This window comes from Nothoprocta perdicaria, unplaced genomic scaffold (genome assembly GCF_003342845.1).
Source record: "Nothoprocta perdicaria isolate Ctin4 unplaced genomic scaffold, notPer1 scaffold_239, whole genome shotgun sequence".
Lineage (NCBI taxonomy): Eukaryota > Metazoa > Chordata > Aves > Tinamiformes > Tinamidae > Nothoprocta > Nothoprocta perdicaria.
Genome location: NW_020455465.1, coordinates 682,221 through 709,967, shown reverse-complemented (window position 1 = coordinate 709,967; position 27,747 = coordinate 682,221). Strand labels below are relative to the sequence as shown.

General features: G+C 36.5%; 1 protein-coding gene across 1 annotated transcript in view; it reads right to left on the bottom strand.

Moving 5' to 3' along the window:
- LOC112947594 (glypican-6) overlaps nucleotides 1-27,747 on the bottom strand; it is a gene marked incomplete at its 3' end in the record, with an annotated part of 427,468 nt that overhangs the window by 364,225 nt on the left and 35,496 nt on the right. The window lies entirely within an intron of this gene.

Below are 27,747 nucleotides of genomic sequence, written 5' to 3'. Positions count from 1 at the left end.
GTATATTAGCACTTGGTGACATTTTATATACCTCGATTGGTGTATGTATTTGGATAACATAAATATTTTGGTAAAACAGGTATTTTCCTCTTCTAATTTTAGTGATATAAAAACAAAAAGAATAAGCATTTGAAAAAGCTGTAGCTAATGACAGTGGTATTGCAAAAAGTTTTAAAGAATTAGAATAACCATTTTAGCAATAGGTTTCTTCAGGAATGCCACTGAGCTGGACAAACACTTGACTTCTATAGCCAATATATTTTGTAATCTTCAAGTTGTCAGTAATGTTTTTTCTTTGTCTGTTGGTAGTTTATTTACACTTTTCTATCCTGATTAAGGAATGTGGCTAGCACAATGTGACTATTGAAAATAAGAATGCAGCAGCATTTTCTTGGGAATGCGAGGAAAATCTCCTTTCCTTTTATCACATTGTATACCAGCTTCTTTAATAGTGAGGTCCTGAGGTTATTTTCAGACAGTAAGCGGGGCAGTTGTAAATGCTCTATTCAGAACTGTGTTCTGAGCCATTATGATCTTTAAAATCAGTGGGGTTTCACTAACAACTCATGAATGTGCCTTTAATTTTGGAGAGTGTCCGTAATAGTCAAAAAGAAATTTAAAGTAGTAAGTTTGTTAAAAAGAAGATACACTGTGTGAAGCTTAGCGTACTACCGCGCGATTAAATAAAAGCAGGGGTGTCTCTTTAAAACTAGAAAGCAAATTCAGAACAGATTCAGTCTAATCAAGTTATCTTTGCACCTTCAGAAGTCAATATCACACCTTCAGCTCACTGGGAAGAAATATTCACTTTGCTATCAGCTCACCATCAGCTGAGAATTCATGGAAGGTAAGAAATTCCTGGGGGTTGTTTCACTGTTTTTAATCTGTGGATATTGTGGCAGTCTTATCTGAAAACTTTACTACATTGCCTAGTTCCTTAAAACTTTTAAAATGATTTTAGCATGGGTTTTGATTGATATTTTATATTCCTTTACTAAAATGTAATATATAAAAGGAAAGGAATCCTTTAAGCTCCCAACTGACAACAAAATAGTACTTATATTGTCATAGGGAGCTAACTTCATATTAATACAATTGTGTTTGACATTTCCATTAAAAAAATACCTTCCATTGGCATTATATTATTATGTCTGTGACAGCTCACTGTGAGTTCTTTGGTTACAATCTGATTTTAGACTATTGCTTTGCTATATTTTTTCAAAGTATGGAAAAGATCCACATTAGAAAAACATTCACATGTTGGGGTTTTTTTGTTTGTTTATTTTATAAAGGTAGTTAAAAGATAACTACTGAATACATTTGAGTTTTTGCATAATGTCTGGAATGATCTAAGTTTAAAGAAATTTAAAGAACATCTTGTTTGAGGAAGAATTCAAATTAAGGCTTAGAAGTAACACTTTGCTAATTTTATCTCAGTTAATTGTAGGTTTTTGAAGAAGGTAAAGAACAACCCTCAAGAGGTGCTACAAAACATAAGAAGTCAGATACAAGTGAGAAAAGAAATATGTCAGAAAAAGCTCTTGATTGTCCAGACACATTTTCAAGAATATGATTTCTGTCATGTTTCCATCGTAAGACATTTTCACAACATGCAACAGTTCATGAAGCAGAGAAAACACAAACTTCAGAGTTTCCAAACCATTGGTCCTTTCAACATATGTGTATAAGAATATAATTACGATTAGAGTTTGAGTACTACCTCACAATTGAATTCAGACAACAATTTAAAGAATGCTAATAGTAGGTCTGGTAGATATCTCAGTAGTGAGAATTAGTTTTCATAGAGTATCATTTACATACAAATTATTTACTCAGGTACATGATCTATTCTGTCTGGGAGCTTGACCTCTGTATTGCCATCTGTTGACTGTAAATTTTGTAAAAACCACTCAGCCAAACTGAGATTTTTGCTTGTTCAGAGGATAATCCTTTCTACATTATTTAACTACCTGTCATTTGACCTTGTCTTGAAAAATCATGGTATGGTTCTCATATCGCCTAACATGCTGTTGACAGCTGGCGTTTATCAGCAGAAGCTGTGGGGAGAAAAGCACTCAGTGTACAGCCTAGACCACTTACCAAAATAGTTCAAATTAAAAATAAATAGAAATGAAGAGTCCCTGAATACCAGCAGCTCGCATTTCATCAGATACAGCGATCGCATGATGCTTGTATTGGGTTTCATTGTACAGCTGCTGGCAGTGGTCTTACGGCTCAGGAAAACAGCTGCAGTGATACCTGCGGCTTCTCAGATCAGAAAACGCTAGCTTAAAACACATGGAAATGCAGCGCACTGGGCTGCAGCACTGCTATTTTATGTGGCCAGTGAAAAATGAAAATAGGTAGCCACTGATCACTTTTGCTCTGCTCCTCTAATCCCCCATTGCTGGCAGATTTGGGGCTAGGTGGACCTTAAGGCTCACCTGCACCCTGCTGAAACACCTGTCAGATGCATGAAGCTCTACACAGAGCGGTGATGCAGAGGACACGGTGTGCCTGGTGGGGAAGACAGCCYGAGCCCTGGCCAAGCTTGGGTAGTCAAATCAACCTCAAGGTCTTCATTCAAATTGAACTATACTTTCATTCAGTTCAAAAATTTTCATACAACTTTTGTGCCACAGACAAACGCAAGAACTTATCCTTTGCTAATTAAAATCCACTCAGCATCGGCTCAGTGCGTTAATCCCGTTCAGCTGCTGCCAGGCTTTTTGTACTGATGATGTGCACTGCTCAAAGAGCCTCATGCCACTTGTGATATAATAAATTGTTATACCTCAGCTTTGCATTTCTTTCTTTAGTTTCCTTTAAAGCTCATTAGTGCTTAGTAGAAACAAGTGCTATATAAATACATCAAAAATATGATTAGTATTTTCTTCTTTCACACTCTTGGAAAATACCTCTCCTTAATTTGTACTGAATCACTTTCTTCTTTATATCTCTGTCTCCTTATTTTATCTTTCTATTCTTATGCTATTTTCACAGGGCCAAACGGGCACGTATTCCTGGAAGTTAATGTAGAGACAGCACCCCTGGTTCAGGAGGACTTGATATGGATCATAGGATTATTGGAAAACAATGACAGTTATTCTGAAGGCTTCACCTACAAGTACATCACACGACTCATGTTTTTCTTTAAATAGACAGCTGGCCACTACTAGGCAAGGCAGACCTCTGCTCTGGCACACTGAAGGCTGTTCTGTAAACAAGTTTTCTCCCATAAGCTTTACTTCTGTTTTCCTCACTCAACTTCATTGATATTTCACATATATGAGTTGTTAGTTAGACTTACACAAATTTTATGATAGCAAATCCTGTCTTGATTATAAAGAATAGTGTGCTGCATTTACAGAACAATAAAAGACTAATTCTCAATGCATTTTAAAACATGAGAGTAGCTAAAATTAATTAGACCATGTAAAAATGTGTCTGATTATCACCCAAATAATTAAGCCAGGAATGTGCAAAGCTGCAAAACTGCAAAAGGGTTGGATGCACWGCTTTTGTGTAGCCATACCCACCGTGACAAGTTCAGTCACTGAAACAGGCAGTGCTGTGTCTAAAAATACTCTTGCGTTGCTATTCTGCAAGGAAAACTAGCACAAAGCAGGGATGGAGCAATGACTGATGATTGTACTTTCACATTAAAGGCTAGTGGGTTCACTCACATGTGACTCTTAATCGATTTTTCAATCTTGTGGATTGTGGGCTTGCGGAAAGTGAGCAAGTGACACAAACACAATTCCTGTTAGAGGAAACAAATGATTGTACTAATTATTCTTTTAAAGTGGGGTCATCCATATGGGAGGATCTTTAGGGTAGTCCTGAGTAGTCAGTTCTGCCCTTAAATATGGTAAAARTCATTAGAAGTGAAAAAATATATAGATTAAAATTTTAAAAATACCTGAAAACATCCCACCAGTTTTCATTTTGACAGACCAAAGAAGTTTTGGGAAGCTGTGTCATYGTCAGAAAAGTTCTATTTCATGAAGTGCTTTAAAGCAGCAAACAACACTTGTATGTTTTCTTGAGCATAACTTGTAAATGAGTTCTAGGAAATTTTAGAAGGGATTTATTCTGTTGTCAAGGTGATTTTTCATTAACATAAAATGGGATTCTCTTTTCCGTTTTGCATAAGAACTTAGGATACTATTGGAGAAGCTATAGCTCATCTTCATGAGACTAATACAGTGATTTAAGTATTTAGGTAGTTCAGTCCTATGTGTAAAAAAATAGAAGGAACATTACAGCTCTGTCTTATGTTTTCTAGTTAAAAACTGTTAATACATAGCATCTATTTGGATAGATCATGAGCAACATAATTCTAAAGCATCTGATTATTGTTCCTAGATAAACCATGTAAGACACTGCAGAAAAATAACCCAAAATCTGAGAAGTCGAAGCTAACCAGACAGCTTGGGCTTCCTGACAAAAACTTCCAGTATCCAATTTCGTCTTCCTAAGAAATGCTCTAATTTGACTTAATAACATAATATATCTAACTTCTAGTATTTTGGCTGATATTTTCCTACAAGCATGAAATTAACAGTAAMAAAAATTACAGGGAAAAAAGATAAAATAAAATAAATATTCATGTCCACTGACAACAAAAATCCTTTTTTTTTTTTTCCTAATGAATACAAGTAATAAAGGCACATCTAGAAAGTTATTTAATTAGATGCCATTACATGACTCATATTCTTTGAAAATCAGCAAAAAAGTCTTCACTAAAAGAAAGTCTTCAGGTATTCTGAATGACATATGGACTGTATTTTAAAAGCCTAGGCATATATGATGAAATCAGTGAATAGAGGGGAATGTTTATCTTCTCCAGTGGACCAAGGTTTCATTCACTTTATTTCATGAAGTTTAGATTCCAGTGTCAGCTTCAATTTCAGTGAGTGTCTTTTTTTTTTTTTTTTTTTTTTTTTTTTTTTTTCTTTTTGCAGTAGCCTCCTCACAGCAGATTAGATTTAAAGGCCAAAGGAAGTCTTACAGTCATCTTGTCTTAAACTATAAAAAGTCATGCAATAATTCATGAACCAAGCCCTTAAATTCTTTAAGGGTTATCATATGTGTTTGAGAAACAAGCTGGTTTGACTTGTCCATTTATATTGATGGAGCACCTACCCTATACCTGAACACATTTTCCCAGAGACTACAGACTGAATTACAGTGCCGCAAAMTATTTTTCTTTTCCCTAGTGTCAGTTACCATGCACAAGATTATTTTTACTTTTGTTGTTTACTGCCAGAAGTCATTTCTTCATCTGGAGTGTCTTAATGAGCCACTTCTAGCTTTTTGCTTATAAAACTAAATATAGAACTAATTTAAACCCACAATATGAGAGATTAATTCAAATTTAACCTTTCTTTCAGTCCTCGAGTAATTCATCAACAGCTTTTAAAACATTCTCTCCCGAAGTGACTGTAGGATTTCAGGAGCAGTGTCACTGATGCTGCATACTAAGCAATACTTTTTCCCTGGCCCCACTCATTTTACTGGTTACCGGAAATCATTCCCAATTACACTCTGTTTGTTTTCAGTAGTCCTGTGCTGGGAGGTAATGTTCAATTGATCATCTACCCTGACCCCCAGCACCTTTCCAATGTCACTGCACTTGAGRATACACCTACAGGGTGCAACATTCAGTGTTTATTTCCGGGAATATCACTTATAGTTTGCAGCACTTACCATTCAGGTTAAATTGCAGTTTTCAGTGATCCAAGGTAACTGATCAGTCCCTGGCTATCCTGGTTATGCACTTTTTTTTCCTCCTTTTTTTCTTTCTTTCTTTTTTTTTTTTTTTTAATTACCTCCTTTTCTGTTCTTTTTAATTTCTTTCAAGTTAGTAAAAGCTCTTTAGCTGTGTTCAGTCAGAAATATATACCTTGTTGTACAATACACCACTACTGTAATCTATCAGTTAATCTAGCAGTCACCTAACTTCTAATCAAGATGTTAAATAAAATTCTTAAAAAGTTGCTTTTTAAAAGAAACTGCCTTTTAAAATAAGTGATTTACCCCTGTTATTTCATCACTGCCTGGTAATAAATTTTTCAAGCTCTGGATCTGCGCTTCTCTGCCAAATTAATCTTCACACTGAAAACCCTTCCCTTGCTGTAATACCTTCCCCTCCCATGAAGGAAGCCACAAGCCACAGCAACCTCACTCTTTCCTGCTGAACAGATCAAGGTGGGAATGGCACTTCAACAGCAAAGTCAAAACCTTCCCCATCAGTTTTCAAATGTCACACACATAAACACTAGAGCAAGACAGATAGAGAAGTACCTCTCATTCAGAGGAAAAAGATATTTTTCCTACTTGATGAACTAAGAGGTACTTGCGAGAATGGATTAGATAATAATCAGATTCAAAATAAATGCAAAAAAGTACAGTCATTTTACATATATCTTATTTTATAATTTTTCATCCCAGTCATTTTCCACCCTTATAAAATAGCTGCTATGTTGTTTAATTCCCAAAAAGGCCTGGGATACAATTTTAGGAAATTTAATTCCTGATACTGCAGTATCAAGAGCCAAGTAGACCCAAACCTCGCCGACAATAAACCTGCCTGGAGCTAACCACTAGGAAATCTGGGCAAATGGGCCAAATTTTGGGGCAAATGGGCCCAGACATCTGCAACCCTCTCTCATATGGGACTCAGATACCATCCTCTGGGCTTTGGGGAATGCTACTTGTTCTCTTGCAGTCACCAGCCTACAATCACATCTTTGACAGATCTTTCAGAGCAGATCTTTCATTTTTCTTTTAAATGAGTCAGAAAAGGTTATTCCTTTCTATATTTTCCCCTGTGACTGTTTTATGTAAAGTACAAAAGTTAATGCTTACAGCAGGGACCACTAAAGATCCGTTCTTACAGTGGCATTGCTTAATTTCTAGGTCATGGATTCATGTTTCTTTTTATATTCTTTCTTTGGCTTAACAACCCTTGAAAAAAAATTAAAACAATTAAAGTACTTTATCAGAAGAAGTGAAAAATTACCATGAAGACCAACCTATATCCTCACCGGCTTTTCTTCTCTTCAGTACTGCACTCCYTTTAACAGAGCAAAAAATTAATTTCTTCTTCCTGGGTAACCATCCTTGTTATATAAAAGCTGCCAAGCTTTATATATTGCCAACCATATAACTCACTCTACAGTCACTGAGTACAGTGGCTAATTCTCTTTAAACCATTTTTAAGGGTAAAGACTTTTAAGGTTATTGTTAATTACAAAAAGGTCCAAAGTCATCTTAACTTAAGGATTTGGATGTCTTTCTGCAGACAAGCAAATTTACCTGTTTGGATTAATGCAAACATTCGAGAATGAGACTTTGTCTCACTGTCTCATTTACCCAGCATGTATTTGTGGGCAGGAAGCAAGATAAACTTTCATCATGCAAATACTGAGAATCATCACCAATGGAAACACAACACTGAATGAAACTAGAGGGAGGCTCTCTGTTAATTTCTCACAGAATTAAAAAACCACTGCAGGGTGTAAACTAAATGCGAAAGAATGTCAACAGTAGCTTCAAAAGGACAGCATCACCGAGAAAGAAAATGTCAAGGGCATTCTTCACCTAGTATATTCCCTTTCAAATCGCTTCACATAYAGAAATTTGACAATTCAAGAGTTGTCTTTAATTATCTGTTAGAAATCTGATCCTCAGATATTTTGATCTTGCAAGCTACACAATAGATACACACGCAACACAATTAATACAGTATGCCTCTCATTTAACTTACCAAAAACAATAAAAGATAAAGTCACAAGTAAACAAATTTCACCTAGGTCTTGACCTTCCACCCATTAAAGACACAAAATTCTCTGGAGCCTTTCTTGATGCTGATGAACCCAATCTGGCTTATGATAAAAGGTTTTATGCTTTCTCCTTTCCCTATTTACTTTCATTAAGAAGTGAACCCACAACGACTTGTGTGTATTTCTCTTTCAGGGTCATGATTGTCTTTTAAATTAACAGCTTATATAGATTGCTCARTGCTATCCAGTCATGGAGAACTGTTTTTACCCTCTCTTGACTTTCAATACCGCACTGAAAACATACATAATCTTAGCAAATATTTTTCAGTGCATGCTCATTTTAAATGTTGAATGGCAAAAAGTGCTTCATAACAAATCAAAATCAAAGTATAATAAGAAAGCACTGAGCCAGACATGGCACCAAAACTTTTCTTCATAAATATTTATCCAGCCTAGCCAATATCTCTGAATGAATTTCTCATTAATCCATGTTATTGCTATTTGTTGAAAAGCAAAAATGATCAACTACAAGATGTGGCCTTATGCTTGGAAGAAGTATTAGCAAGACAACAGGATATCTCTAGSTCTTGCACCTAAATTTGAACATCCAACGACCTTCTCATCCTTACCCCAGATTAAAGGGTTTAAACAAACATGTATTTAACAGCAAGCACTTGAAAGAAAATACACAGGAAGCTTCAACTGGCAATCTCATGCAAACTTCTGGAAAAAGAAGAATTAATATAAAAGTCTTGTCCCAAATATTTCTAATGAATGATGATGCACATTTTTGCTATGATATCCACATATTCCTTTTAAAAAAACAGTTACAATGTTTCCTTTGGTTTAATAAGGCATTTGTGGAAACAGTATTTTATCTGGCCACACTAGAATAGATGACTTGCACTAGTCTGCACAAACAAATCTTAGGCAAATTTTCTTACCTAAACTATTCCATGAATCAAAGAATTTTAATTAACTTGAAAAGATAATTCTTGAGTGAACTTCCTTGCGTGGTATTATTCATTAACTAAAACCAGATGCTTTGTGTTGTTTGAAGAATAAACAAAGAATATAGGAAAAAAATGTACTGAAGACTTTTTCCAGAAGGCTCAGAAAAAGTCTTCAAATATTCACTGCTATGGAAACTAAACTATGCAACTTTTTTTTTTTTTTTTTTTTTTTTTTTTTTTTTTTAGGTTTTACTATATGGTTGACTCTTAACCAAAGCTGTCATGCTACTGATCAAGTTGATCATTGCTTACAAAGTGTTTAACTTATCTTAGAAAGAGAGAAGTGACTAGAATAGTCAAGAAAATGTGTACATTAATGTAATCTAACTTTTCCCAAAGAGTAGGAATCTGTAGAAAAGAAAAACTTCGGAAATGTTTCTTACTGTTCCATGGTGCTTTGATATGAATGGAAGGTTTCTTCACAAACCAGTAAAATGCAGACAATAGGTAGGTAAAATGATTATGCTTGAACAACTAGGTTTTTATCATCTTTTCAAGTATACAGTCAGCTTTTCAGTAGCACTATTTGTCATATGACATTAAAATGCTACTTTTTTCTTAACTGCATGCATAATAAAATAAAATGGACAGTTTTCATTTAGAAAAAAAAATGAAACCTTGAAAAGAGAGCAAGAAGAATGCTAAGAATGAAACAGCCTCTAAAATAAAGTGCTCCTTTAGAACACTTTTTATGAACATCTASAGACCAAAAAAATATAAACCACAGTTTTCACAGCCAGTCTGAATTCGTTTTTATGAGGCATTGTTCAGTAAAAGTAAAAATATGCAAGAACTTACAAGTCTACTGTTATCCATCCTCTGATATATGTTTTGCTTCCATAACAGATAATTATTTTTAAAAAGAGAATTGAAATTGTTATTTCATGAAGAATCATTCTGAATGAGCTATATCAGCCTTTCATTAATCAAAAAAAAAAATATATTGATATATATATGTTTTACTTAATTAATATTTTCTGTGAAATACAGTTCATTCCAACCAGTTGTTGAGAATATATGGAGAGAAACCCATTTACCTTTGAATTATGTTTAAGCAAAGTAAGACTTCTGGCTTTACTAGGAACAAAAATGTGTAACTTAATCAAATTTCTCTTAAAATCTAGGAAATTTACTAATATTATCCAAAACTGTCTCAGACAGCCAAGGTCTAGCTTCTAAAGGTCTAGCTGTACTGACTCATAACGTATGTCATGTCCAAAGGCAAAAGTAAAACTTTGAAAAACTAAAGAAAACTTGAAAAACTAAACAGAAAAAACTAAATGTTCTATATGGGACAACTTTCTCCTGCTTCTTTGCAATATGTAAAACTAAAATAATAATTTCAGTTATTTTAAACTGTTGCTTCACCTTTAGGATTTCAAAGTCATGCCACCAGCAACAGCACTGGGAGAACACAAGGTTCCACATTATGAATGTGCTGTCGAATACGTACTGAAGCTACGCTAACCTTGCCAAAATTAATAAAGAAACATATGGCTGGCCAGGCCCCAGTGTTGCCAGAATACACACAGGAGGAGGCAATGAATTAGTCCCAAACATTACCAAAGTCCAGACAAGCCAAGATACATGAGCACATTGACACCTGGATTCAGACACCATAGCAGTAAATATTTGGAGTTTGGAAACTTTCCTTAAACCTCACCATATTTAACTAATTTCAGACTTCTGAATTGAAAAGGTGAAAAATTTCAGGAAAGTAACTGGAGCACAAAATCTCCATCTCCACCCTAAAACCTTCAAATTGCTGTCAAATCATGTTTATTTTGTGAAGGTGCTGAAGAGCTGTATTGGATCATATTTGTGACCTTTTTGCTTAAACAAATCTTCCAAACCCATTCATGAACATCTTGCTATCACCTCTTCCCAATGCTGCATACAGAGTAGGAATCATGAGGCTCTGCCCGCACTCCTTTTGGAAATTTGGGATCTGGAAAGGATTTTCTCCCTTTTTAGGCAAGGAATTTTTTAACTGCTTCTACTAAAAGGTAAGATTTGTTGTCCTTGCTCAATCTCATCTACATAATATCCTACCTTTGCTGCACTTTTAGACATTGCACACTTTCCTACCTCAAGCATGCTGCCTAATCTACTGAAGGCTGGGTGGTTTCATCTAGCTAATGTCTTGTATAAGCATAAGGCATAGCTTTATAAACGTACATCTGCACTTCAGCTGAGGTCTTGAGATGGACTCAAAACTAAGATATTTTCAAAACTAAGACATAAAGCCTAGATTGGATATTTTATGCTGTCATCTTGGCTTAAGTTATGTAATATCTTAGTAAACAGGTACTGTACTATAACACTTATTACTACGTTTTACTCAGATTTATACCATCAGCTGTCAGCAATATATTCCTATTCCTTACCTGAGACAACTCTCCCGTCTTACAGTTGCAGTGACTTTTGGAATTTGTGAATTTTCTTCTTCTTCTTCTTTTCTTTCTTCTTCTTCTGTGAATTGTACCTAAGCTCTAGGTATATCATTTCTGTTAATGACTTTCCTTATAATATTGTTTGGATCAGAAATGTATCACTGCAGAGGTGGCAACTCAAATATGAAATAGATTTGAACATTATTTTAGGCACCTTAATGTATATAATAATTTTCTGAATTAATTTCTAACTTCTTTGCTACTTCCAGTTCAACATATACGGGACACAGGGAGTATATGACAGAGTATAAATAAACACATTAAAAAAACTCTGCTTGTTTATAATAAAACAAATATAAATTAAAATCAAAGGGAGTAGGAAGAGATTAATGGAAATACTATTTCCTCCTCCCATGTTTCCAGACAAAATGAAACAGCCCAAACCAAATACTAATGAATCTATATTTATCTTCTGCATTAAAAGGAGAGAGACAGTTGCTATGATTCAAAGGGAAATAAAGATTGGCCAGATTGACTGGCTAATGCCAAATAATATGTAAAATAAAATGTGCAGTGTTTTAGGACTTATAAAATAATAACATAAATGTTTGAATATAATGTATAATTAGGAGACAAAGATCAAGGCTTTGGAATGAGGACTCTTGAACTGAGGTCCTCATTACTCTGCAGCTTTCCAAAATGTCTAGAGTACTATAACCTTTTCATTACAGGATTTCAGAAGAGGAATGATTTTATTTGGCAGGTATCCTCATAGCCACCGAGTTACAAAAGTAATTTAAAAAAACAAGTGTGATTTATCGGAATTGTAATTATCTCCTTAGAATTACTGAGATGTGGTGGGAGAGCTTGCATAGCTAGCTGGGAAGCTAGTTGCATTTTGTGTAAAGGAGAGCACTGAATGCGTGGAGCTTAGTTTTGAGACAGGTGATGATGTAGGAGTTTTTGTGTTTTTAGGGCTTAATAAGGTAGAGAGCTTAGCGAAAGTAGATGATATAGTATAGTATAGGGCATAGAGCTTAGGGCATGGCGCTCGGAAGATCTCGCGATGTCACGGGAGTTAGGAGCATAATTAATTTATGCAGTTTACTGATAACCCCATGCCGTACAAGGCGAAAAGTAGAAATTAGTCTCCCGATTGGGCAGTAGGTGAGTTTCCACATTCAGCTGGAATATATAGGCAGACTGCACTGCGCAATAATGGCCATTTTGCCGCATCCCCCGTAGTGATATCTGTGCTCCAGGGCCCTGGGGTGAGGACAACCCCAGGTCGGTCCAGCTAGCAAACAAGGCTTGCCGACCCCCATCGGCAACATGATGAGTTTAGACTTAGATAAGGATCAAAAGAGATGTCAGCACAGGTCACATTGTGGTATGCTTCTACTACAAACCACCTAAATGAGGAGAGGAAGTAGATGGGTCTACTATGGTTTGTGATAGATCTTTACGATTGGACTCAATGATTTTGATGCTCTATTCCCAATCATAATGATTCTATGACCCTATAAAAATTTTCTTTAGAAAATTCAAGGAAAAATGTCTTTGGATACTTAATCCTCATTATATGCTGGAAGGGCAAAATAGCTGGGCACAGTAAATAAATCCAGGATATTCCTAAAGATTGATCAAGACACAGATGAGCTAAGAGAGATAGTCAAGTAGACTTGCTAATCACAAACAAACAACTGATTGAAGATGTGGAGGCCAAGGCCAGCCTTGACCGCACTAGCAATGAGATTGTGGTGTTTAAAATCCTAGGAGAAGGAACTAACACAAATAATTAGAACATTGGACTTCAAAAGAATTTGCTTGCTCAGAGGTCAGAATCCTGGACAAAAAAGCAAAGCACAGTTGGCGGATCTTCCAGGACAAGCTTTTCAGAGTAAAAGTTCTGTCTATTCCAGTGCACAGAAAGTCATGTAAGAATGGCAGAATGCCAGCATGTACCCAGGATCCATGCACTTCAGGAAATTCCTGGAGAAGTTCAAATGCAAAAAGAAAATATAGAGAAGGTAGAAGAGGGATACACTAGCTAGAAGGAATAGAGGGGGAAATGCCATAGTTAACTTCAAGAAAAATGAAGAGAATCTAGAGGATCTAGGAAACTACGGGCTGGTCAACTTTGTTCAGTATCTGGAAAGGGTATAAAAAACCTTTTCAAGTACAAGAAGAACAAGAAAGGGTTTGGGAATAGACAGTATAGGACTATCAAGGGAGAACTGTGAACAACCCAAGTACCTTCCATGATGGAATGTCTAACTGTGCTGACAGGGGTGTTGTTTACTTTGACTTTAGAAAGCCCTTCAGCATAGTCTTCCACAGCATCCTTTTAGCTTAGCTGGTCAGTTAAGCACTGGACAACAGTGCCACCCCTTTTTGACAGGCTACAGAAATGAGCTGACAGGAGCTTTCTGTAGTTCAACAAAAGCAAATACAAAGTCCTGCACCTGGGATGGAATAACGCATGCACCAATAAAGGCTGGGAACTGATGGGCTAGAAAGGAGCTCTGCGAAAAGGGAGCTGGGTTTCCTGGTGGGCAAAAAGTTGAACATGACAGCAGTACCCCCTTGAAGCAAAGAAGGTCAAAGACATATTAGACCTTTTTAGAGAACATATAGCCTGCAGGCTGAGGGAAATGATTCTTCCCCTCTGCTTGACACTTGTAAGACCGCATCTGGAGCACTGTGGGGTACAAATCCAGTGGAGGGCCATCATGATGATCAAGAGACCTAAGCATGTAACATGCAAGGAGAGGTTGAGGAAGCTGTGTGTGGTTTGTTCAGCCTTGAGAAAAAAAGGTTTTGGGTGGATATTAGAGACAGAAGCAGAAAGAAGTTATAAAATGGGAAATTTTGATTAGAGAAAGACCTATGATAGGCATAGTGGGAAAAAATGCCTGCAGTTAAACTTGTCCAAAGTTCTCCTGTTGTAAGTGTTTGGTCTCTTTTATTATAGTTATATAAAATTAATTCAGGCAAGAACTGACCCTGAGTATTTTTCTTCAGGCTTTTTTAGAACACTACAGCATGATAGTTCATCAATTTCTGAGAGTTAAATTAATTAAAACAAAAGCTAGAAGAAAAAAACAACACTTTTGAAATATTTAATTGAAAAGCTTATACATACATATCTAAAATCTGTCACCTATATTTAGATGACTTGAATTCGGGTGGATCCCATCCCCTCTCTGTCAGGAAAAACTTGTTTCAGTTTTGGTCAAATTATAAATCTATTAMGAGTCTCACAAATACACAAAACACAACCATGACTTGTTAGAATCCAGAAGTTTAATCATCTAACTCTGACTGTATATGATCTTTCAACAAATAATGATGCCTCCAGAGTGCTCTTCTGAGCTTGTATCCTCAGTTGCAACACTGACCATACGTTGAATAATCAGGGAGGTTATGCTCTCKAAACACACTTCCCAGGTGTTAATGTAAAAATGAGAGTATTGCCTGAATATTCTGCAGAAATGGGAAAACTAGGGTTTGTGATAGAGTATGCAGGTGTAGAAAAACAGAAGACAAGACTAGGCAGTGTTATATGGCAAGAAGTGTCACTAATCGATAAGGCACATTCATTTGTGCTGCCATCCAGAGGGAGCTGGACAGACTGGAGGACTGTGCGGTGAGAAACCTCATGAGGTTCAACAGGGGCAAGTGCAGGGTSCTGCACTTGGGGAGGAATAACCCTGGACACCAGTACAGAATAGGGGTGGACCTGCTGGAGAGCAGCCCCGCAGAGAGGGACCTCAGCGTCATGGTGGATGACAAGTTGACCATGAGGCAGCAGTGTGCCCTGGTGGTCAAGAAGGCCAACGGGATCCTGGGGTGCATTAAGAAGAGCATCTCCAGCAGGTCGAGGGAGGTGATCATCCCCCTCTACTCAGCCCTGGTGAGGCCACATCTGGAGACTGTGTCCAGTTCTGGGCTCCCCAGTACAAGAGGGATGTGGAGCTGCTGGAGAGAGTTCAGCGTAGGGCTACGAGGATGATCAGGGGCCTGGAACATCTGCCCTATGAGCAAAGGCTGAGAGAGCTGGGTCTGTTCAGCCTGGAGAAGAGGAGGCTGAGGGGGGACCTGATCAGCGTGTATAAATACCTCAAGGGAGGCAGTGAGGAGGAGGGGGGCGGCCTCTTTTCAGTGGTGGCCAGTGATAGGACTAGAGGAAATGGCTTCAAACTGAAGCATCGGAAGTTCCACAGGAACTTAAGGAAGCATTTCTTCATTGTGAGGGTGACAAAGCACTGGAACAGGTTGCCCAGAGAAGTTGTGGAGTCTCCTTCTTTGGAGATCTTTAAAACCCGCTTGGATGCAGCCCTGTGCCACATGCTCTAGGTGACCCTGCGTGAGCAGGGGGGTTGGACTCGATGACCTCTGAGGTCCCTTCCAACCTTCGGCATTCTATGATTCTATGATTCTATGATTTAAGAAATTGTAACTGAGCTGCAAAGGACCTTGGTATTTTTTTATGCTTTGGTTTCCTGTGTCACAGTATCCATAGCAGCTGCAACACAGAGGGGGATGACTAGTTTACTCCTACTACTTGTTAACATTGCCTGAAGTTGCAGCAGTTTATAACACTGGTCTAAAAACTGGCCTAATACATTATCAACTTGGTAACAGCTGATCATGTTGCAAATCACTTCCTAGGAAGTTAAAAWTATGCAGTATTTTATTGATCTGAAGCACGCACAACATTTTGTGAGCAGGATGATATGGCCGCACACACAAGCACTCAGAAGTTAGTCAGAAATACTATCTATGCATATGTGGCTTTATGGCCTCCTTGATGCTTCCAATATAATATTTTAGTTATGTGACTCATTATATTTCTTCCTTAAAGCTTCTGGTTGCGCTTAACTGAATCTGTTATTCAAGGTTTTCTTCTGCTTTCCTTATTCAGTGTTTGGCCCATTACCTTCTTTAGCACACATTATTCAAACCTTGGGTTGAATCTAAAATTATTTTCCTTTTTTTTTCTTGGTGTTTTTGCTACAGTAAACAAATGCTTAATAAACATAAATTCCTGAGATTTCAGTGATTTTATTATATCTATTTTTCAGTTTGAAAAATGAATCAGAGATACTGATATTGAGATGCCCACTAATTTGGTTAGATTGAGACCTGATTCATTATATAGTACAACATGATCCTAGTTCAGAGCAGACATAATTGATTTTAATTTACAACTGAAACTCCAGTTATTCTGCAAGTTTCATCTCAGTTTTTCATGATGCATTCAAGAAAGTAGAAACAGTTGCCACAAGGGTATYTTATACACTGAACAAATAATAAATTTCTGAAATTCAGCTGTGTGCTTCAGGAATTTTCTTTCTCTTCCCTCAAGACTTTACATGCTTTACAACTTTCCTGTAGGAGATACCTCGTTTATCACATCTCTCACTTTTTACTCTTTTTGCTTTCTGCTCTGTAGGCTACTTTCTCCTAAAGAGATGGTGTAACTGATAGATACCTGAGCTGTTCCCAACTGGCATTCAGCTTTGAAATCTGCTGCTTCTGTTCAAGAATGGAAAAAGAGAATATGCTCCTGATGATCTCATTTTTTCCATTTATCAGTTGAACTAATGAAAGATAATACTTCTAAAATGGCTGCACTAATGATGGTATCATCCTGTTTCACCTTCATCAGTCTAATCTTAGTCGTTACACATCTTCAGACATGGAACAAATGAATCAGGCATCCCATAGGCAACATTTCTCAGCTTCATAGAATCAGGCACTAAGGTAAGATTTCTATTAAAGGAAGTCTGTGATCACAAAACTGAAGACTGTATTATCACTTATAACCTTATTTTTGACATTTTTTGACATTTTTTGACATTTTTTGACTTTGACATTTTTTGACTTACAACCTTATTTTTGACATTTCCTATTTCTAAACATTTGATTTGGAAAACTCAGTGATGTTGTCCTATTACATTTTTTAAAAGAATTTTTATATTTACACTAAACCCACATGTATACCACAAAGCACACCTAAACACAGATTTAGCCTGCATATTTATATTGGATAGCTATGATAACCATGTCTCTCTGAATCCTCTGGAATTATTTTTAAAGAATATTTCAGCATTGCCATTCACATTAGTGAATGATTATGAAGCATTATGGCTTTTGAATGAATATTAATACAAAGAGCAATGGGAAGCTAGAAAAAAAGTCCAAGTACACTGCCTGGTATAAACAGGCAACAGCTTTATCAAAGAAAGATCAAACTGCCTGTTTCTACCAGGTACATGTACTCCTGCTAAATAAGAACTAACGAAGACATCTGACAGCCAGCTGCTTTCTAGTTTAGCCTGACTTTGTATTTTATTCGCTTCCCCCGCACTTTCCTCTGCTTTGACATACTTGGTATTCAGTCATTTATGGAGCTGTCTGGKCTTCTTGAATTTCTGAAAGCTACAAAGTTCTGGCACATTTCAACTTCTTTATTTCTRGTTTTCTCACACATAGAGATTTGTGTCTTCTCTATAGCCATGCACTGAACCATTTCACTGGTGCCTAAACCATTGCTGGGTGGGAAGGGCACACTGCTCTTCTAGCCATGAACCCTCTCCTCCCAAACACCATGGTAAGTGTTCTCTGGCATCATGGACCACCCGGTAGCTATTTTATGTCCTTTTCTTCCAGCTATGATAAACATAGTGGATCTTGAGGAAAATGGAAGCAGCAAAAAAAAAAAAAAAAAAAAGCCCAAGCAGTAAACATTGAGGTATGGCAAAGACTGAAGAGGAGGGTATTTCTTTCATTAAGCGTTTCCCCTCTGTGTCATAAAATACCATCTGCTGCATTCACTTTGGCAGAATTTTAACCTCTGGTGAACTCTGAGACTCCAAATGTGTTTAGTTGCTGATATTTATTGAGTAAGATAGCAAGCAGGGGTGAAAGGGCTGTAACCATCACTGCATCATTGTGTATCCATGTGACAGAGATTTGTTGATCAGGCTGAGGAAGATTAAACTGCTCCATGAAAGGTGAGCAAGCCAGAGAGGAGAAGGCTAAATAAGAGGATGTAAATTCCCATTATACAAAGTGAGAGGATATTGCTTGACATCAGCCTAGATATGTGCAACCAGCACTTGTCTCTTAGGCATTCTGGTGCTGAATTGGTGRTTTGAAGAGTCAGAGAGTGACTGACGTTAATTTGATGGGAAACACTTGCAGATGTACATGGAAACAAGATAAATGACCTAGAGAAAATACCCTGGTAACTTTCAGGCATAGGACATCTGTTGATCCTTTAACTGAAAAACATTTCAAGGTGTTTGTTAACAGCTGAATATTGTAAATGATCCTGTGTTTTGAGGCAATAATCCTGGATGATTAGCCAACTTCCCTGAATCTCTGTCAGGAGCAAGGCAAAGTCAACGATTTACTGAAACTGAGCATATTTTAATATGCTCYATTACCACGTGATTTTTCCCTAGTAAATGCTAATCTTACATCATTAATTAATTGCAAGATGTTTTAGGTCACAGATATCAGGGGCTTTCTTCATCTCRGACACAGCATATTTCATCGCCTGGAAGCTCATTAGATATCTGCCACAAGCCTTAAAGGTGGACTTGAAAGACATGATAGCACCACTGCTGAATTTGGATCACAGGATAACTCTATAGTAAGGGGAAGAGCTGCTAAAGGCTGAACTCAGYGCTCCACACTGCTAATGAGCACCTTTCAAATACCAGCCTGACGCACACCTGGCTGTAACATTAGAAACATATGAGGAAAGGTAGTCAGAGAGCCACAATATATTGGACCCCTATTACAGAAGCATTTGTAAGCTAAAAAAGACACTTTAAAGTTTATCACGAATTTTAGAAAACTTATTAAAGTGATTTTTCTTTTTCTTTTTTTTCTCCTCTCCACAGGTGTAACATAACGAGGCAGACTGGAACGAAGGAGGATTTGAGCTGCTGCRCTTCATATTAACCGAGTCTCAATATGGCAATATTTTGAAGGTGGGAAATGAAACTTAAGATATAGCAAACACCAATTTCTCAAAACAGAAATGTGAAAGCACAGCTTTCAAAGGGACTTTTTCCACACCTAATGCCCAGAAATGGTGTTATGAGAGGATACAGAGATTATTGCTTGGGAGGGAAGAGTAGTCCCATCCTCCCTTGTGTATGTGAAATAACAATAAACTCAGTTTGAAGCACAGCAATGAATTTGTGTCATTTGTGTCATTTCACATCTGGAATGGGACAACATACAGGCAATATGTTCAATTAGAATGAAAACAGATCTTGGAATAGAATTATTCTCTGTATTAATCCTTTATAATCAGAAAGCTTGGCTCACTTTCAAAGGAGGGAGAGGTTTTGTTGTAGTTGGACGCCAAAGGGGAAAATCCAGAAGGCTGAGACTTCACCCACGGTCTTTCCAGCCAAGGTGCATGTTCCTGTATGGGCTGTGGGATCCACCCTGGTCTGCTACAGCAAAACAGCTTCAGCAAAAGATGAGCTAAAACTGAGCTGAAGCTTTATGTTAGCTCAAGTYGCAGACTCTCGGTGAACTGTCATATACAGATATTCAGACCAAATGGTTTAACAGTGCCTTCTAACCTAATAAAAATGAAGGGAATAGGTCTAGTTTAGTCTTCTCCAAACCATATATTTAAGTCTGAGTTTGTCATCGTAGGCTCCCTCCAAATTTATAGCAGTGCAAAGAAAGAAGTGCCTGATAGCAATTTTTTGATTTTTTTTCCCCATTGGGAATATACAATCATTTAYGGTTTACATGTGGTCAGCAGTACTGTATTTTTTTTCTTATTTTTAATTATCTGTTAATAATTTTAATATATTCTCCATATTGCTATGCTCTCTCCTGCAGAGAGTTTTCATTAGTAAAGCAACATCCTAAAAGCCTACAAAGGGATGCACACCGCATGTGAGCAAGTAATATGCCTCTGTCTAGAGTATAAATTAAGTAACTCCAAGGAGGAAAGAGCATCTGTGACTATCTTTTCACCAATCCAACTTCCAGTTTATTTGGGCCACATGGGTTTCGGTCTCCAGTGCCCAGTTCTGGACATTGTTCTTATACAAGTCTGATCTGTGTCCTGCTTTTAGTAGGACTAACTAGAGGCACTTTTTGTTCTTTAGCACAAATGTAGTAGGTTTTAATGTTATTCTACTATGTTTATGTCCGCCAAAAATGAGTTTTTTGTTTTCTTAAGAGGTGATCATTGGACATCACTACACTTCGCATTGCACTACTGTTAGTCTGGAGATTAACAAAAGAATAATACAAGCACAGCTACACAAGTGTGTAACAGCTGGCTACAGATTTACTGTATAAATAACCAAAGCCAAGATCTAAGTCAAATCATGCCTTCAGATGTGATATGGGTAATGCAAACAAAGAAGAAATGAGTTCATAAAAGAAATGGGTATGCACAGCTCTGCAGGACTATCCACAAGGTAGTAACCAACATCACAGATGGCATAAATAGTTGTAAAAGATGGAGAATTATTGATTTCTCTGAAATATGGGACCTAAAATGTGGTGAGAYTCATAATCAAAACTGATTTTTTAAAAAAATCTTCTTGTTTGGATTGCTTTTCTGTTATTTGCTACATAATTATCTAAAAAATGAAATGTAGTCTTTGATATAATGTTAGGCTGTGCAACACAATCTAGCCTGAAGGTCAAAAATCTGCATTTTTCTTTAAGAAATTTGGTTGTGTTACAGACCCACCTGAACTATTCTTTTCTGCATCTGCTAATCAGATAGGGCTGCATTCTCCCTTTTCACTGACACTGAAAAAGAGGCAAACTATCCTGTTACGTGCTTTCCTTTAAAAGTTACAGAAGCTTGCATGATTCCTTATTCATGCATACAAATCATTTACTTTAATAGCATTAATGGTCTATGTGAAAAACATGATGAAAAACAGCATTATAAATGGAACAAAATTACTTATGTATAGGAGAAATTCTCTGATAGCATTATGCAATTTGAGATCACTCATTTATTCAGACAGTTAACACATCCAAAAAATCAGATTATTATGTAACATTCCAGAATATGTTGAACAATAGGCCTGTTTTTATTCTAATTCTTACTACAGAGTGGGAAAACAACTGAAAATACCAACAGCCCAAATCATGAGCCTCTCAGCTGTAGTAGTCTTTATGGCCCCTATTAATTAGGTAAACTTTAATGTTGTTAAATATTATTTAGCTTAAATATTTTAAAGATTCAACTGTTTTCAGTATTGCCATGGCCTCTATACTAATGTTTACATTTTTATTGTACAAATAAAATACTATATTTGCATGAGTGCTACACAGTACTGGCAAGAGCTAAAAGTCAGCACTTTAAAGTTTATGGTCTTATTTTGTAGGGACAAAATGTATTAGCATGAGTGGATGACTGTTAAATATTACGGCACTTTATTACATCAGAACAAGAAGATAGAAAGATCCTGAAATATAAATTTGACAACTTGTTGGAAATTACCACTGCTGCTTTGATTTTTCAAAGTACCTGTCTTGTTGCAAAACCTTCAAGGTAAGTTGTGAAACATTAAAGACAATGCTGCATGCTTTTGAGATTTGAGTTCTCCGTGGTCTAGTCTAAAGATACCACCCTATGCCTTATTTTTGTCTGTTTAAATATTTCATAAAGGACTAACTTGCAGTGTCAAGGCCACTGGCTAAGATCCATTTCAATACTGATGAGATTTCCTGGAGTGATTCAGTGTCTCCTGAGGAACACTGTCACAGGTAATGAAATATAAGGTGGAAAATAATAAAAATAAATAAATAAAAATAAAAAATCTTCTGCATAATAGAGCGGAGGAAGAGAAATGAGATGGAAAAGAACAACATTCAAGATTATTTCTCTTTTGCCAGTAATTGAGTAAGCATATTTGGCTTTATCATTTCTCTCAGCAAAAGCAGTGTTAGCTTAAAATTAAGCTGGGTATGCTAACAGGCATTATACTTGCAAAAACTATTGATAACTGGGTCATCTGATTTCATTAGATAGATGCACACAATTGTATGCAAGTTGGATGGAAATTTCACTGTAGTAAATGGGCATCCAGTAATTCCACACATCCATGGATGTGCTTTCTTGGTAGTCCTGAAGTCACGGTTTATAGAGTGACAATCTCCAGTGCTCACTTCAGGGACTTAGCTAGCTAGGAAAGGTATATGAAACAGTACATGGTGTAAATCCATACAATTATACCTGCACAGTCTCAGTACTATCAACAATYGTATTCCAGTATAGGAACTCTTTTTAATGTAATTTATGAGATGAGAATGCTACATSAAACCATGTTAAACCCACTCTTGCACCAGAATAGTGTAAGGAAGATGGGGAAGAGGTATTAGAACAATAAAGCTAGAAAGTTTTCCAGGGACAAGAACGTGTTCCAGACACACACAAACACAGGCTGCTGACCTTCAACTCAACTCTTGAGAGTTTCACCCAACCTTCACAGACTTACATAAGAATGCAGTGCAGAGTCAAAAAAAAAAAAATGCAACATACTTTTATGCAGCCCTTTCTTTTCCCTAGCCATTTATGCAAGTCACTTAAAGGAGTATTATCATTATCATTTCAAAGGCCTATATCRGCCCTTTATCATTGCTTTAATCGTTTACAGAAATTCTAGAGCTTGAAGTTTCCTAGTTCCTAGTTGCTAGCTACCAAGACCACACTCTCCTGTAACCTCTTCGAACTCTCCTTGCAACTTGCCTCTCATTCATTTACTTTTGAGCATTCAGCCTCTCTTTCCATCTCCAACACCTGTACTAAAATAGATTTGTCATACCAAAATAATAGTTTTGCTCATTTTAAGATTCAATTGTGAGTTTTTAGTTTGCTAATAATCAAGCTACTTTTCACAATTTTAGTATCGAGTTAACCATTCTGTTAATAACGGATCCCCTTACATCCTTGAAAACAATTGTGACTAAAGGGAAAGATAGGCAAATGTGAAGCAGATAAAGTCTTCAACTACTGATAAGGAAAATGTAATTCAGATACATACCAAGTAATATTTGAAACTAGTGAAGAAAATAAAAAACACAAAAAACATTGTTTCATGTGTTTCACTCCTTTTATTTACTTCCCTTCCAGAAAACAGTTTTTATGCTATTACTTCAAAAAGCAGAACTAATCAACAATATTTATAGAAACTAATGTAACGGGTTTAAAGGCAGATTTTTATCTAGACAACAACAACAACAAAAAAAAAAAGAAAAGAAGAAGAAATCACAAGAAATGTATTTATGCCTAACAAAATCACATTTTGGATACTACCAGTACAATATTCTGAATTTAACCACCTGACACTGAATTTAACCACCTCTCACTACCTTGAAGTTTGCTTCTCAAGACCACTGCCATTTAGTTAGAAAGATTTAGATAGAAAACAAAGATAATTCCTGAGACTTTTATGAATATGAGTATATAAATTTATAGGGACCTCAAAGAACTCTTATTCTAGCTATTAATCAAAATAGTCAGTGACTCACAGTATTGTCCACAAAACATGATTTTGCCTAGAGCTGTCAATATCATTATCAGAGATTAYAGAAGTACACTGGATTATACATTTTCTACTTCTTTAACATCCTTTTAGCCCTTCACTCAAACACAAAGGGTATCTCAATTTTCAATGTAAGTGACGTTGATTTCCACTAAAGGATAAAATGTAAGTGAATTTAGACCATGAAACAAGAATTTCACACTACATTACTAAATATTTATTACTAAAGAAACTTTGGCAAATGGATTATGACCAAACTGTTGTTTTAAAGAGGGCTGGTCATTTTAAGGTTCTTTCACTCTAAGGTGTCTCAAGTTGAGTATGTTTTAGGGTCTCAATTCCCTACTATGAGCAAGCTTGAAAATATCTCAAGTTCAACACCTAGGTGAATGCCTGTAAATATCTCTCAGACTACTATTCACACACAGTAGCAATAACTGCTCAGACCAGTGATGTACTAGTAGGTTCTCAAACATAAATGTGTTTTCACTTTGAGAAGAACACCATCTTCATGACTTATAGAGATGACTTCAGGGGGTGGGGGAGGAAGGTRAGGGTGGACAGGAAGGAAGAGAAGAAGAAAAAAAAAATAGGTAAAGCAACACATGTGAATTCCACTTATCGTCATTAAACAACTAACCCCTCCAATCTTTTTTAGCTGAGGATTTTTAGCGTTACATAGCATCTTGCTCTGAAATCTATACAAAAAAAAAAAAAAAAAAAAAGTCACAAAACAATTGCAGTCTACATAGAAAATGAAATCTTGTCCTGAAAAAAAAATCCGCATCCTCTTTTTCCTTAGTTTCCAAAGGAGCTTCTAACCTCATCCAATACTGTCAGAGGAAGTGGTGTTTTTTTTAATTTGTTTTTGCCTTTGCTGCTGTTGGTTTGTTTGTTTTTTGTTTGTCCCAACACATGAATGCTCAGATTCTAAAATTAACATTCATCAGGGAAATGATACCATTCCATGATACCATTSCAGAGTTAACAAGCATATGACTTGAGTTTATGTCCTAAGTTACCACAGTTAATGGTTTGGAAACCTCTGTACCCTGTAGATGCCTGTCCCAGCATGTACCACCTTTTAGTGGCTTATAGAAGCAATGTTGCTGAAATCGAACAAACACTGTATCTCAAAACAAACACTAATTGGCAAGGGACAGAAAGAGTCAGTTGTCAGAGGAAAATATTTTTCACAGAACATCTTCTCTGTCATCATTCTCTCCTGAGCTTCAAGTGAGACCTATAAAATACCTTCGATGAGCCTGGAAACTAAAATCCATTATTATATTGGACAGTAAAACCTATGGACTGAATAAAGATATTGTTCATTCCATTTTTTTCCTAGAAWGATCTGCCAACTCCCCCAAATGTTTCATAGGCATATACACTTACCCACTGCTATCACTTCCTAACAGCTGGATGGTACTGCTACCGCCCCTGTATTAATGTTCCCCCTTGCTCTGAAACTGCCAGCTGCCCCTTTTGCACAGATTGCTTTACTGATTGTCATAATTAAACTAAATACAACTGTTCCTAACTTGTAGCTAATTTTTCATTATCTCATCTATACCTAAAGAGTGTGTTTAGGTGCCCTCTTCTTCTTTAGCTCATTGTGGTAAACATGAGTTGAAGAAAGGACACACTATGCAGCAAATAAGGAACTCTTTGATTTTTGGTCTTTTCATGAATTTAAAATCACCTCCTTTGCAAAATATATAAGCATTATTGCTAAGCACATTTACATTAATTAGCTTGGGTTCATGTGCAAATACAGAAAAAAAATATTTGATACAAAATGTTTCCTTTTTATTTGTTTATTTTTGATTGAGAGMCTCCATTTGAGAAACTGTGCTGAAATTACTGGGAGTTGGAAATACATGYAAACTCTGAAAATCGGAGTACCTTATTTATAACAGCTGGTAGTCATCTTTAGAACTATTTAGTTATGTTCTGAAAATGACATTTCAGATGAGAACAAATAAAATGCCCRAATCCCTATTATCAAAAAAGCGAGAAAACATGCAGCACCAGCTGTCTCCAGACAAAGTCAGATACAAAGTAATAACTTTCTCTCTGCAGCACCTGTATGCAGTTTCTAAGGTGCATCTGTCATTTTATTTTAACAAACTCTAACAAGATCGGTTCACTGCCATCTGTGTCTCTCTACCTTACAAGCAATTCTGGCTGCATTGCTTAAAAAGGAAAAAAAAAAAATGTTCAGAGCAAAGCAAAATAAAGCAAAACAGAAGAACCGCAAAGGACTGGAGGTGACGTTTTGAGGTTCTTTGAATATTACAATAAATATTTCCATGAACTATAATTGTAGGACCTGTTGTGTTCAAAAAGAAAGTGCAGGTGAGTTATGAAATGATGAGCAGTACTTGCAAGGGGCTATGGATTCCTCTTTACTTGCAATATCACACAGCCAGCCCTCCCCAAGGGGTCAGAAGCTTTAGAAATTCCATGATCCTCACAAATGCTTTCCTTAGCCATTAGTCATTCCTTACTATAAAAGGTATCTCCATRGTTAAGGATAATCGAAGTTTTTGCTGAGTATCCCTAGAACAGAAAGCTAATGGCAGAGGAAGCATAGTACTGTAAAAGCAATCTCCAATCAATAATATTATTATCATAGATGTCTGGCTGACTCTAAACAGTGCAAAAAAAAAAAAAAAAATACAAAATGTCCATACTACAAAGCTGCCTAAGCTTTTTTTCCCCTGAATTTCCATCTAGGATTGAAAGCTATCGAGCAATGTGCATTAAAATACAATTATGTACTTATAGGTAAACATATATGGATAAACCTTAAAATTTCATTGAATACAGTTTCCCAGCTTTGTGGAAATAAAATTCTGCTTTGATCCAAGTCCTTTACACATGGCATCAAATCACATCACACAAAACAGCAGCAGTTTGGAAACACAATAATGTGTGACATTAAAAGCAGAATTTCTGATGCAGAAATTAGGACCAAGGGAGAGACAGCACATTAATTCAGCATTAAACTGAGCCAATTTAGAGGGAAAAAAAAAAACTAAGCAAAAACAAACAAACAAACAAGCAAACAAAGGGYAATGATCAGATCAGAGCCAAGAACTGTAGATTTATTTCAGTCCCTGTGAAGAAAGTCAAATAAAGACTTTTTTTTTCCTCATTTATAGATTCAAAATTTTTCAGTCTGTAAAGGAAAATGAAGGATGGCTAACTATAAAGCTGGTATCTTAAATTTTAAAAGCCTCTCCTTCTATCTAAATACTAAAGTTTAGTTATCTGTAAACCAAGTAGGATTTTTTTTGCTTCAGTCTATCATTAGTTATGAATGTCAATCAATCGCAGATTGAAGTTGTATATATGCACTTACATATAACTGCATCCTATCTATATTACAGAGGAAGTTAAAGTAATGATCCAATATTTGGCATTTCTTTCTCACTCTTGATAAATGCTGAGTGTCAGACCAAGTAACAGACACAAGGATAAAAARCCCAAATTGCCCCTACACAGTCAGTCCATAAGAAGACAGTAGGCTCAAAGAATTGAAGCCTACATTTAAGACAAGGGATTATGGAAAACACTTAGCAAATCAATCAAGGGCCACAAATATAGAAGTAGTAAGAGACTCTGGTACTTAGTGCCAGGTTAATGGCAGTGAAATAGGCAGCAATTTGAAATGATGAGTAATGGATTGGGTATAATAGCATTCTAGGAGTGATTTGCTAGAATGTAATGAAATCATAGACTCTTCCAAAGAGCAGCAGGGAGTAGTGATAGGGCAAGACTCTCTGTGTTACCAGGGCTTAATAGGCTGTGCTCAAGAACAATACAAAGTGAAAATGGGAAACAGCATCCTAGCACAGAATCCACAATCAGAGACTTGGCAGCCTTGYCTGGAGTTGCTTAATGGTAGCAAATATTTGCAAAGCAAAAGAAATAGAAGACCTCTGAACCATAAAACGTCTTCGTACTCTAATCTACTCTTCTGCAT